A 10,510-nucleotide genomic window follows, 5' to 3' on the forward strand; every position below is an offset into this window, starting at 1 on the left:
ATCCAGAGATTTCTCCTTTTTTTTGCTGCTCCTCAGAGTCAGGAAGGTCAGAAAAGAGCCAGAAAGGAGAGGCACAGGCAAGGAGAGGGAGGACAGATAGGCCCTAAGCCCCTCAGCCTCCTGCTCCTTTAGGGAATAGCTGGATAAGGATTTTCACAGCATCGTGGCATCATTTGCGTTGGAAAATAATCCTAAAGATCATTGAGTCGAATTATTTTCCTGCTGGAAAACCTTGCACAAACTCAGAGTGGAGAGAGGAGGGAGAGGGAGAAGTTCAGGGAGGTGGGAGACACCAGGAGGGCTTGGAAAACTCCCTCAGGAGGATCAGGGTTCTCCTGTCCCACTTTGGGGTGTCCCAGGTTTGATTCCAGAGGAGACACGCTTCGGATGGAACCCAAGCAGCTCAACCCTGTGGGTGGCTGAGCTGTGCCGAGCTCTGTGAGCCCACAGATTCCCAGCTCTCCCTCCCAGCACCATGAGGACTCTGATTTATGGACTCCAGAGCCAGGTCCGACATAAAAGCTGCTGGAGGTGTCAGGTCTAACTCCTTAAAACAGTGAGAGCAGGATGGGGTTTCACCAGGGTAGGAACACTTATTTCACCCCAAAAGACAGCCAGGAGATGAAAAATCCATCAGCAAAGCCATGCTCAGCTTCCTGTTGGGAATAAACCCTGCTGGAATAAACCTTCACGGGTGGTGCCACCCCACTCCTGCCTCAGTTTCCCTGCCCTTCCCAAAGCATAAACCCAACTCAAACTACTGGAGAGCAACAAGCCCTGCAGAGGGGCAGCACCCCAGGCAAGCCTTAACCCTGATCCCAACACCAATCCCTGGGAACACCCCTGCTTTGGAGGCTTTCAGGGAAGAGCAGCAGAGCCTGCTCCCCTCTGGCAGCGATGAAGGCTCAACAAACCAGCCCCACGAGAAGCTCCTTGAGCTGCCAGATAACATTCCAAGAACAAACTCCGGCACAAACCTTAATGGGATGATTTGATTTCCAAGGCAAAGCAGAGGAGAAATCAATCCTGGGGGCTTTAACACAATCTCCTCACTGTGCCAGGCAGGAGCCGCCGGCTGTGCCGGGCTGGGCCGTGCTCAACGCCAGCCCCTCGGCCTCACAAATCCATTTGGAGCCCTGTTTTCCCGGTGATAATGGCTCCTGCATCCCTGTGCCAGCTTTAAATGGGCACCATTGTCCTCTTTAATTAGCTTTCGTGGGATTTATAGCGCTCGAGGAAGAGCCCTGGCGCTGATGGATTTATGCCCATTTAATTTTTACGACCCACGGAGCATCGGTGGATCATTTGAGGAGCGCTGGGATGCAACATATGCACAGTTCCTGTAAACCTGCGTGGCTGTGCCTCTGAAAAGGGAATGTTCAAGTGATTCCCTGGCAGGCAGCTCGCTGGTGCCAGCAGTTCCAAGCTCCATCCCTGCCCAGGGTGTCCTTGTGCACGGCCTTTTAATCCTCAGATAATGTTCCTCTGATGCCTTAAGTTTTAGCTTTTACATTTTTCAGATCCCGCACTGCATTAGTGTATAACTCTGAACTCTGTATAGAATGTTAGTTAGCTCTCTTCACATTTTGGGTAGACAGAGAAATTCTTCCAGGCCTGAGAACCAAGGTCATCAACACAGCCTCAGGCCCAAAAAATATAAATAAAAGGGATTTGGGGTGGAGGAAACCAGGGGAACGTGACTTCATTACCTGAAGCTGTAATTGGAAATTCACCTCTGATATGCAAATAGACCAAACTTAAATCCATCTGAGAAACCTGTAACCATCATCCATCTTGGGTGTAGCCTCTGTGAGACTTTTGCACTGCCCAAGGTGCATCCTTTGAAGGCCTTTAATAAATGCCTACTTTATTCTTTTAGCTCTGTCTAGCCTCTGTTCCAGGCATCACCTCCAGCTCTAAGTCCCCACCTCCCCTCAGCCTTCCCAAAGTCCACTCAGGAAGGGCGAGACCTTTTCCTTCTAAACCCAAACGATGGCTCCGTTTCTCCCTTCCCATTCCCAGCTCAAGTCCCAACCAGCCTTATTCCCACCTCGCCTTTGCCCCCAGTAAACCTGATTTCCACCAGGAGTGACTGGAACGAGGCACTTTGCCATCTGTACAATGCCCTGGTGCCAGTCAGCGCCCGCTGACCTGAGCTGGCACCAGGAGACTCTGGAAGGACCCTGCCAAAGGGATGAAATGCCACAGGCTCCACCCTGGAGACCCCCTCACCTCCCCGTGGCTGTCTGCACCCAGAACATTCCTGTTCCTGCAGGAAGTGCAGTTAATCAGATAAATCCTTGCTTCTGATAGAAATAAATCCATGGCCAGACCCCAAGAGGGTTCATCTGCCTCTAATCAGGGGTTGTTTCCTGGAAAACAAACCACAACTGTTTGCTCCTGTTGGGATAAATCTGCCCCAAAACCCCAGGACCTGCACATTTATCCAGCTCTTGGCACTTGGTTTGGTGTCCATCCCCTCTCCAGGGAATGAAGCAGCCAAGGAAAGCCAGGTCCTGCTGGCACAACAGCCACTGGAATGTCTAGGCAGTTAAAATGATCATTGCAGTTCCTTTCCAACATAAATATTCAATTTTTTTCTGATCTGATCTGATCCTATCCCATCCCATTCAGACCAGCGTCCTGCACACTCCTGATCATGGAACAACAGTGCTGGAGGAGGCAGAGCCACCCCAAAACTTTCCTGCAATTTATTGGAGCCCCTCACCCCCCTCCCGTTCACCCCACCCGACACAACCCGAGCAGAACGCACAAAATGCATTTTAATGTTGCCAAGACAACTGTGTTGACAAAATCCCCCTTTTTCTGTAGCTGCCAGAACCAGGATTTTGTTGTAATTTGGAGTTCAGGACTGAGCAGATTTCTGCACCATGCCTGCCATTCCTCTTTTGCTGTTTCCTCCAATATTTCCCCGGCGCCTGCGGTGTGTGGCTCCAACAGAATTTAGATAAAAGCGTCAATTCTGCCGCTCACCCCATCTCAAACTGATGTTCTTATTAGGGCTTGGCCCATCTGTAAAACCTCAATTCCGCCACCATCAATTTTCTGAGAGGCTTGGAATTACACCAGTGACTCCAGTGTGACAAATTGGAGCAGTGTTAACACTCCGCCACTTTGTCCTGGAAGACAAAATAGGTAGGGAGGAAATAAATGAGAAAATGCCACTTGATGGATGGTCTGGCGGTCCAATCACAGCATGAGAGGGGAATTGGGGCTCCATTTAGGAAAAACAAAAGAAAAAGAAAATTTAAAAATCACAGCAGGTTGGCTGGAGCTGTAATAGCTCGGGAGCTGCCAGCCAGCATCAATAAAGTCAGGGCTGGAGCTCCCAGCTCCGAGTCCATCCAGGAATAAACTCCTGGTCCTTTTCAGCCACTCACGTCCCCTCCTTTGCTGCTGACACCCCAAAATCCTTCTTGCCTGGCATTAAATTTTCCAATAAATCCTGTTGGCTCTGGTTTTCTAAGGAGTGACTCGTGTCCCTGTTTAAAACCCTTGAGAGGAGACCCGGCTCCTCGTGGCACGAGCCCCCAGCCCCCAGGCAGACCCCGGTGAAATTCTGCCCCTGAGACAACTCTGGGATCTCCCAAGCGCTGCCAGCACCCCTCTCCAACACGGGAAGGGGCAGGATGAGGATTCCTCCCTTCCCTACGGATGAATCCGACACGTGGAGCCAAGGCAGAGCTCTCGCCCTGTTCACCCTGGCATCCTCAGGGACGTGCCAGAGGAAAATTGAGGATAATTTGTTCCCCTGAGTTTCTGTCCATGCTTTGCATTAGCACCTGTTGCCATAGTACCAACAACAGAGGCAAAGTTCTCCAGGGGCCTCCTGGGACCTGGTCCTTGTCCTGCAAGGGCTCTGACTCTAATTCCAGCAGGACTCAGGTGGGAGATGATGTGGAATTTTTCTGCCTCCTGGATTTGCTGAAGGTGCTGCCGGTGGGAGAGAGGCTGTTCCTTGGAAGCAGCACCAGCCTCATCATCCTCCCCCCTCCAGCATCCCTGAACATGGATGTCGCAAAAAATCCAGGAGTGCGTGTGGGAGAGGAATGGAAATGGACCCCAACAATCCCAGGGGTTTTGCCCTTCCCTATGGAAGCTGAAGCAGCCCCAGCCCCCATCCTAAAGCAGCTTCTCCCTGTGTCAGAGGAGAGGATTTTGGATCCCCAAGCCCCTGCTCCTCACAGCTGGCATTTGGGGCAGGCTGTGATCCCAGGGCCAGCTCGGAGCCCTCGTCCCAGATGTGGCAGGGATGCTCCATTTTGCTGCCTGGTGGGGATGAAGGATAATCCCTGCTGGGAGAGCACCGAGCTCCCCGGCCTCTGAGAGCGAGGAAGAGCCGCACGTTCCAGCACGTCTGGGAACGTAAGCCTGAAACTCTGGAAAATGGGATTAAGACAAGCCTGCCCTAGAAGGGCATTGCTAGATCTTGTTAAGCATTTTGGGATTGTCACGGAGAGGAGAAGCCATGGAAAGCGTTTCCTTGGCATCATTGCCCCCATTTTTGTAGGGACACACACAGCACCTCCAGGTTTCCACGCTGCACATGCAGAGCCATCATCCTGGTGACATCTGGGCTTCCCACAGCCACATCCCGAGCCAGATCCCACAGGGACCATGACAACCCAGGGTCCCTTATCACACACAGCCCATCGGGGCTCATTTGGAACGAGCATGATTTATCCAGCCTCAGCCAGACAGTGGCTCACAGGCCTCTTCGGGACACAATACATTTATTTTTGGAGGGATCAGATTGCATCTATAGATTTGATTTAACGCACAGATAGGATCAGAGCAGTGGGAGTAGAACAAAGGCATCTGAGCTCCGCTCGGAGCCGCCTCTCCAACCCGGCCCCTCGTTATCGGGGTTGGGTTTCTTTAGGGGAAAATTGATGGTATCAACAAGTATCAAACAATATCCTCGTTCCTCGGGAAAGGTAAATGCTAATCTATGCGAGCTGAGCTCATGTGACTTATCAGTTACTAAAAATAGTTGTTTTCAGGCACTGATTTAGGGAATCTGGCAGATTTCCTAAGCCTTTGTACAGACACACCACTGAAATGGAAAAGACAAAATGCACAAGCAAAGCAGGGAAGGGGGAAAAAAATCTGACAGGGCCAAAACGGCCCCTGAGGGCGAGGGAGGACCAAGCCCTCCCCGTGAGCAGCCGCACAGCGTTAATTGCAAGCGAGGATTCCAAGAGGATTCAGCCCAAACCCCTCTGCCTAAGATGGCCTCTCGCTCACAGTTGTGGCGCTGGCAGGGGGAATAAACAGAATCCAAAGAGCACGAGGAATTGTCCCTTTCCTGGGCTCCAGAGGGGGTGTGATGCTTCTCCCAGAGCGGGTACCTGAGCAGGGAAATACCCCCTTCAACCCCACGGCTGCGGGGGAAGAGACTCCGCACCCGGAGTTTGTTTGCAAACATTTGAAACTGCAGAGTCTGTGCCTGAGTTTGTGGCGTCTTTAAGGAAATATTCTGGGAAATACAAGCTGGGAGAAAAGAGAGGGAGGAGGAAATTGCTGATGCAAACCTAAATTCTTTAAATAAGGCTTCCCCACTGAGACCTTGAGCAGAATATGAGAACCAGCAAAAAGTGCAGGTAGAAATTCCTGGGAGAGTGATTCCCCCCCTGCTCCCAAAGCCTCCCTGCAGCTTCTCTGTGATCATCCCTGTAGATTCCCGTCTGCCAGAGCCGCTGGCACTTGGGAATGTGGCTGAGGAAGAGAAGCTGGTGTTTGAAGCAGCCAAGCCCCCTACTGCTGCAGCTGCCCCTGCGATCTCCCCCGTGCCAGACAGCCCCTGCTCCCCCGGGAAGGATGGAAGGGAGGGAAGAAAGAAGGAAGGAAGGAGACACTTCTCCTCCATCTCAGCGAGAGGCGGATCCGCTCCTCGGGGACTCGGCAGATCGTTGTCAAGTCGCCTGCCAGAATTTCCTCCCGACAGTCATAACTTGGAAGCGTCGGGAGAAAATGTCTGCACCCGGGCTGTGGGTGTCCAGCGAGCGGGGCAGGCACCCGGGGCTGGACGGGGCAGTGCACACGCACCCCGGCACCAGATGTTCCAGATGTGCCCGCACAAAGAGCTCTTTTTCCCTCTGCTTTGCCAGTGAGAACCAAAAGCTTTCGGCTGCGAGCCCAGCCGAGGCAGCAGCGGGGCAAGCAGGGTTCATCCCCTCCGATCCCTGCGGCAACAACTCCCTCCTGCATTCCCGGCTCATCCAGAGGGACCTGCGAGGTCCTCGGTGGGCAGAGGGAAGAGCCCCGTTCTCCCTAAAGGACAGGAGCCAGCCCCCAGCAGAACATCTCGAGGGCTGGAGCCGCACTGGGGAGTGTCCTCCCCACCCCGGGCTGGACGGGGCTCTTGCTTCCACCGCAGTGCCCCGGGGACAGTGAGGACACCCTGGGGACAGCTGGGACATCCCAGGGACAGGGCAAACAGCGAGGGCAGGACGTGGCGTGGGCCACTCCCCGCCCCAGCACGGGGGGCTCGGCGGCATCTCCCGCAATCCCAAGCCCTCCCCGTCGGGGTGCGGAGGCTCGGGAGCCCCGGCGCTCCGCCGAGTTCAGTACCCGGGACAGCTCTGGCGAGGCGGGCGGATCAGCTCAGCTCATCCACCCGGGACAACACCGCTCCACCCGGGACAATGCCCCCCGCCTCCCGAAACCGCCTTCTCCCGGGAAACGGCATCCCCAGGGAAAACTGCCCTCGCCCTGCAGGCTGACATTCTGCGGAAACTGCCACCCCCAAAAACGCCCCCGCTAACCCCACTTCGGGGAACGGCCGGTCCCGCTCCCTGCCCCCTCCGGACCGATCGCACCCGGCCCCCGCCCGCCCGGCTGCGCTCGCTCCCTCCCCGGGCAGAGTGCCGCCTGTCCCGGGCTCGCTGCCCGCCTGCCACCCCCGCACTCCGTCCGCCTGCCCTCCCCCGGCCCGGGCACACCGCCTGCCCTCCCCCGGTGCCCCATCCCAACTTGTGCTCCGGGCTGCGGGGGAGGGAGACTCCGCTTCCCGCAGCCGCCTCCGCGGGGCCACGGGGCGAGCCGCGCTCGGAGGCGCTGGAGGAACTTTGCGGGGTGCGGAGGGACGGGGGGACACCCCACGGCGTGTCCTGGGGGTGGGGGGCGAGTGGGAGCCGCGTCTCGGCGGGGCCACCCGGAGCAGCAAAGCGGCTTTCTCCGGGCACGTCCCACGCGTGTCCCCGCTCCGCAGAGCCCGGCTGCCCGCACGGGCAGGGCTGGGGTCCCGCCGTCTCCTTCCCTTCCCCCGGCCACGGGCACGGCGCGGCGGCGCGGCCCCGGTGCCCGAGGGCGGCGGTGGCGGCGCTTCTGACGGGGCGCACGGTCCCGCAGCCCCTGCAAAGTTTCCCGGAGAAGCGGCGCCCGGTGCGGGGCTGGGGGGCACCTACCGTGCGGCGGAGAGGAGCCGTGCCCGGCCCCGGCCCCGCGGCCGGCCCCGCATCCCTCCCGGCGGCTCGGCAGGGACGGAGCCCGGCGCGGCGCTGGGCTCGGCTGGGCTGGCAGGGGGGAGCCAGTCCTCGCTGCGCCCCTTTATCCCAGCATCACCGAAACGAATCCGCTTTGACGTCCAACCAGGGTTTTTATGGGTGTGGAGCGAGCCGGTGCAGCCCTCATTAGGAGACACTCCGCTCTCCAAATCATACATCTTTTATATAACCTCATTTCCAGCGTGGCTTTTCTCCCCCCTCCCTCCCCTTGCCGGGGAGCATTGCCCACCCCCCCCCCCCAACTCCCCCACCAATTAAAGAGCTCAGAGACACCCCCGGCCCCCACTTGTTGCCTGGAAGCTCCGCTTCACCCCCCGCGGGCCTGACTCAGCCTGCCCCGGGCGTGTGGGGGGCTCTGCCTGCCCCGGGGGGCATCGGAGGGGCTGAGTGGTTCCCAAGTCCCTGCCCAGCCCTGCTGCAGCCCCCACATTCCTGCTCCCAGGCAGGTTGTGCTGCAGAAAATCCCTCTCTTCTCCTGCCAGCGGAAGCCGCCCGTGCCTGCTCGGTGCCCAGGGCAGACAGCACCACTCCTGCGGGAGCTCGCAGCGCTCCCAGCCCGGATCCAGGCGGTGCTGGGACAGCCCCGTGCCTCAGCTGCCGGAGCTGCCCCTGGGCTGCACACAGGGCAGGGAACAAAGGGTCTCCCCACCCCATTTCCCCTCCTGACTCTTCATCTGCCCCCAGCGCGGCCCAGAGCAGACCCAGGCTTGACATCAGTCTCCAGCCTTTGCGATTGTGCTCATTCCCATGGCAACAACAAACACACAATTATAGATATATAATATTATATAAACCCAGCGGGCTCTCGGGCAGGGCTGTGAGCTTCACCTGCCCCCAGCCTGCTCCTAGCCCGGGCGGCAGCTCCCACCGGAGCAGGGAGAGCTGAGCCTGGTGAAGGTGCCCAGCCCGTGGATGCCCGGCAGCTCCGGGCGGCCCCGGTGCCTCACCAGAGGCAGGCAAACAAGGCACGGCGCAGCAGGCGGCTCAATTACAGAACTTCCCACAGCGAAGGGGAGCGGAGCAGCCCCGCTCCTGCCCGGCACACCGGGAGCTGTGCAGAGGTGGAGAGGCGGAGAGGACGGGCAAATGCAAGCAGCAGAATCGGGGCTGCCTCCCCCGTTCCGCCCCTCCTCGCAGAGATCGGGCTGTAACACTGTCTGGGGCTAAGGAAAACGTGATTCTGCCTGTTTAGAGCCAGGAGGACTCATCTAAGATCAAGGACATCTGCTCCGATCCACCGGCCAGGGAGCACTGCCCCGTGCAGGGAGCAGTGAGCACACACTTGTGACAAAGGACTTCGTGACCCAGGCACGGGCTGGCGATGGGCAGCTCAGCCCGGGCCGGAAAAAGTCCAAACCCTTCTCCTTGCAGGGCTCACAGCTTGGAGCCTTAGAGCTGCAGGGCTCTGTGGGCCGGAGCAGTTTTCCTTGGATAGGAGTGCAGGCTCTCGCACGGCTGGTGGCTGTGATGTCACCTGTTTGAGGGCACTCTGCACTGCCAAAGCCACCCCAACACACGGCTACCAGCACCTCCTGCTCCTCCTGCCGGCGAGGCAGATCCATCAGAGGAAGCACAGCCCTGACCCAGGGGAGCAGAGCTCCCTGTGTCACTCCGGGACGTGGCTTTGGAAGTCCAGCCCTGCCACCCTCCACCCGCGGCGGGATCCCAGCCCAAGAACCGGCCCGGGGTCCCGGGAACAGAGCTCCGCTCATCCCTGGGCCACATCTTCCCGGGGCACGGCAGCACTTCCCTCCCCACGGGAATCTGAGTGGGACCACGCTCGTTTTGGGATCACCCGGAGCTTTGCTGCTGCCCTGAAATCCGCCTGAGCCAGGAGCAAAGTGTCCCTGCGGGCAGGGAGGCGGCGGCCTGCGCGTGTCCTGTGCTCCCCCTGCGCCAGGGAGGAGCCCCAGGTAGCCTTTCCCTCCAGCTGGAAGCCGTGAGTCAGCCGGGAAGGGAAGGCAAGGCTTGGAGGCTCATAAACAACTGAGGAGGCAGAGGTTGGGCGGTGAATGGAGAAGGTGGAGCGAGACCCTCCCCAGCACAGCCGCACCACTGACCCCTTCCCCACACAGCTCTTGGTGTGACAGCAAAGGCTGCGCCTTCCTCCCTCCAGCAAAATGCGTCTGGGGACATCATTCCTCCCCAGGTACCATGGCCCTGTCATCCTGCCTCACTCTCCCTGGGCAGCCGCAGAGCAGCCCCCAGCTCTGGAGGAGCCCCCCTTTCCCAGCCCAGCCTCGTCCATGGAAGTTGCTTTCCCCTTTCCCACAGCTGGGAGCCAATTCAGGCGGTGCTGCCTGGGAAGTTATCCCCCAAAACTGCTCGGGAGAGGAAGAGCCGCCTCCCCGCCCCTCTCAGCGCTGCTGCCCGGTTCCCCCTCTCCTCTGGAAGCAGCTCAGCGCCGTTCGCTCCCGGCCATATGCTGCCAGAGGTTAGGGATAGAAACCAAATACAAACCCAGCACTTAACGCCCGGATTTCCTTCCCACCCCGCCGATCCCGCTGCTTCCCCTCTGCTGCTGCCCTTCTCCCTCACCCACCTCTCTCTGGGGAGCGTGCCGAGGAGCTGGAGCCGGATCCCTCAGCCGGAGCCCCCAGCTCGCTGGGATCCGCCGGGAACGTGCCGCTCAGGATGCTCGGCTCTCCCTAAGATCCTTAGGAACGCGCGGCCTCGGCACGGATCACACACACAATCTCCGCGGCTCGGGAGTTACTGGGCTGCTCTTTCCACGCGGCTGGAAATGCGGGCGGGGGATTAAAGCCCGCGGACTAGAGGAAGGGCTGAACATATTTATACCAAAGCTTTGGGAGCCGCGGAACGCGCACACACCGCACACACGCGCACCAGCTGATAGCGGGGTCTGGCACTGCCACTGCGGCGATTTGGGACAAATCCCAGGATTGTCTGCCCGTGCTCCAGTTTAGAGCGAGCGCCGATGCTGGGCTTTGCCTAGAGGTGGCAGTGAGCTTTCGCTCTTC

At 58.5% G+C, this 10,510-nt stretch overlaps 1 protein-coding gene across 2 annotated transcripts in view; it reads right to left on the reverse strand.

Moving 5' to 3' along the window:
- The window catches only part of NOS1 (nitric oxide synthase 1), a 59,988-nt gene extending 49,723 nt beyond the window's left edge, over positions 1-10,265 (reverse strand). The window contains exon 1 of one of the 2 annotated variants that reach the window (XM_068209142.1): positions 10,072-10,265. The gene's annotated coding sequence lies outside the window, so the exon portion shown is untranslated. Of the gene's footprint in view, positions 1-7,430; positions 7,673-10,071 lie in introns of those variants that run through there. The other variant, XM_068209141.1, reaches the window with a different exon arrangement.
- Positions 10,266-10,510: the final 245 nt, after the last annotated feature.

Source organism: Anomalospiza imberbis, chromosome 18 (genome assembly GCF_031753505.1).
Source record: "Anomalospiza imberbis isolate Cuckoo-Finch-1a 21T00152 chromosome 18, ASM3175350v1, whole genome shotgun sequence".
NCBI classification, from domain to species: domain Eukaryota; kingdom Metazoa; phylum Chordata; class Aves; order Passeriformes; family Viduidae; genus Anomalospiza; species Anomalospiza imberbis.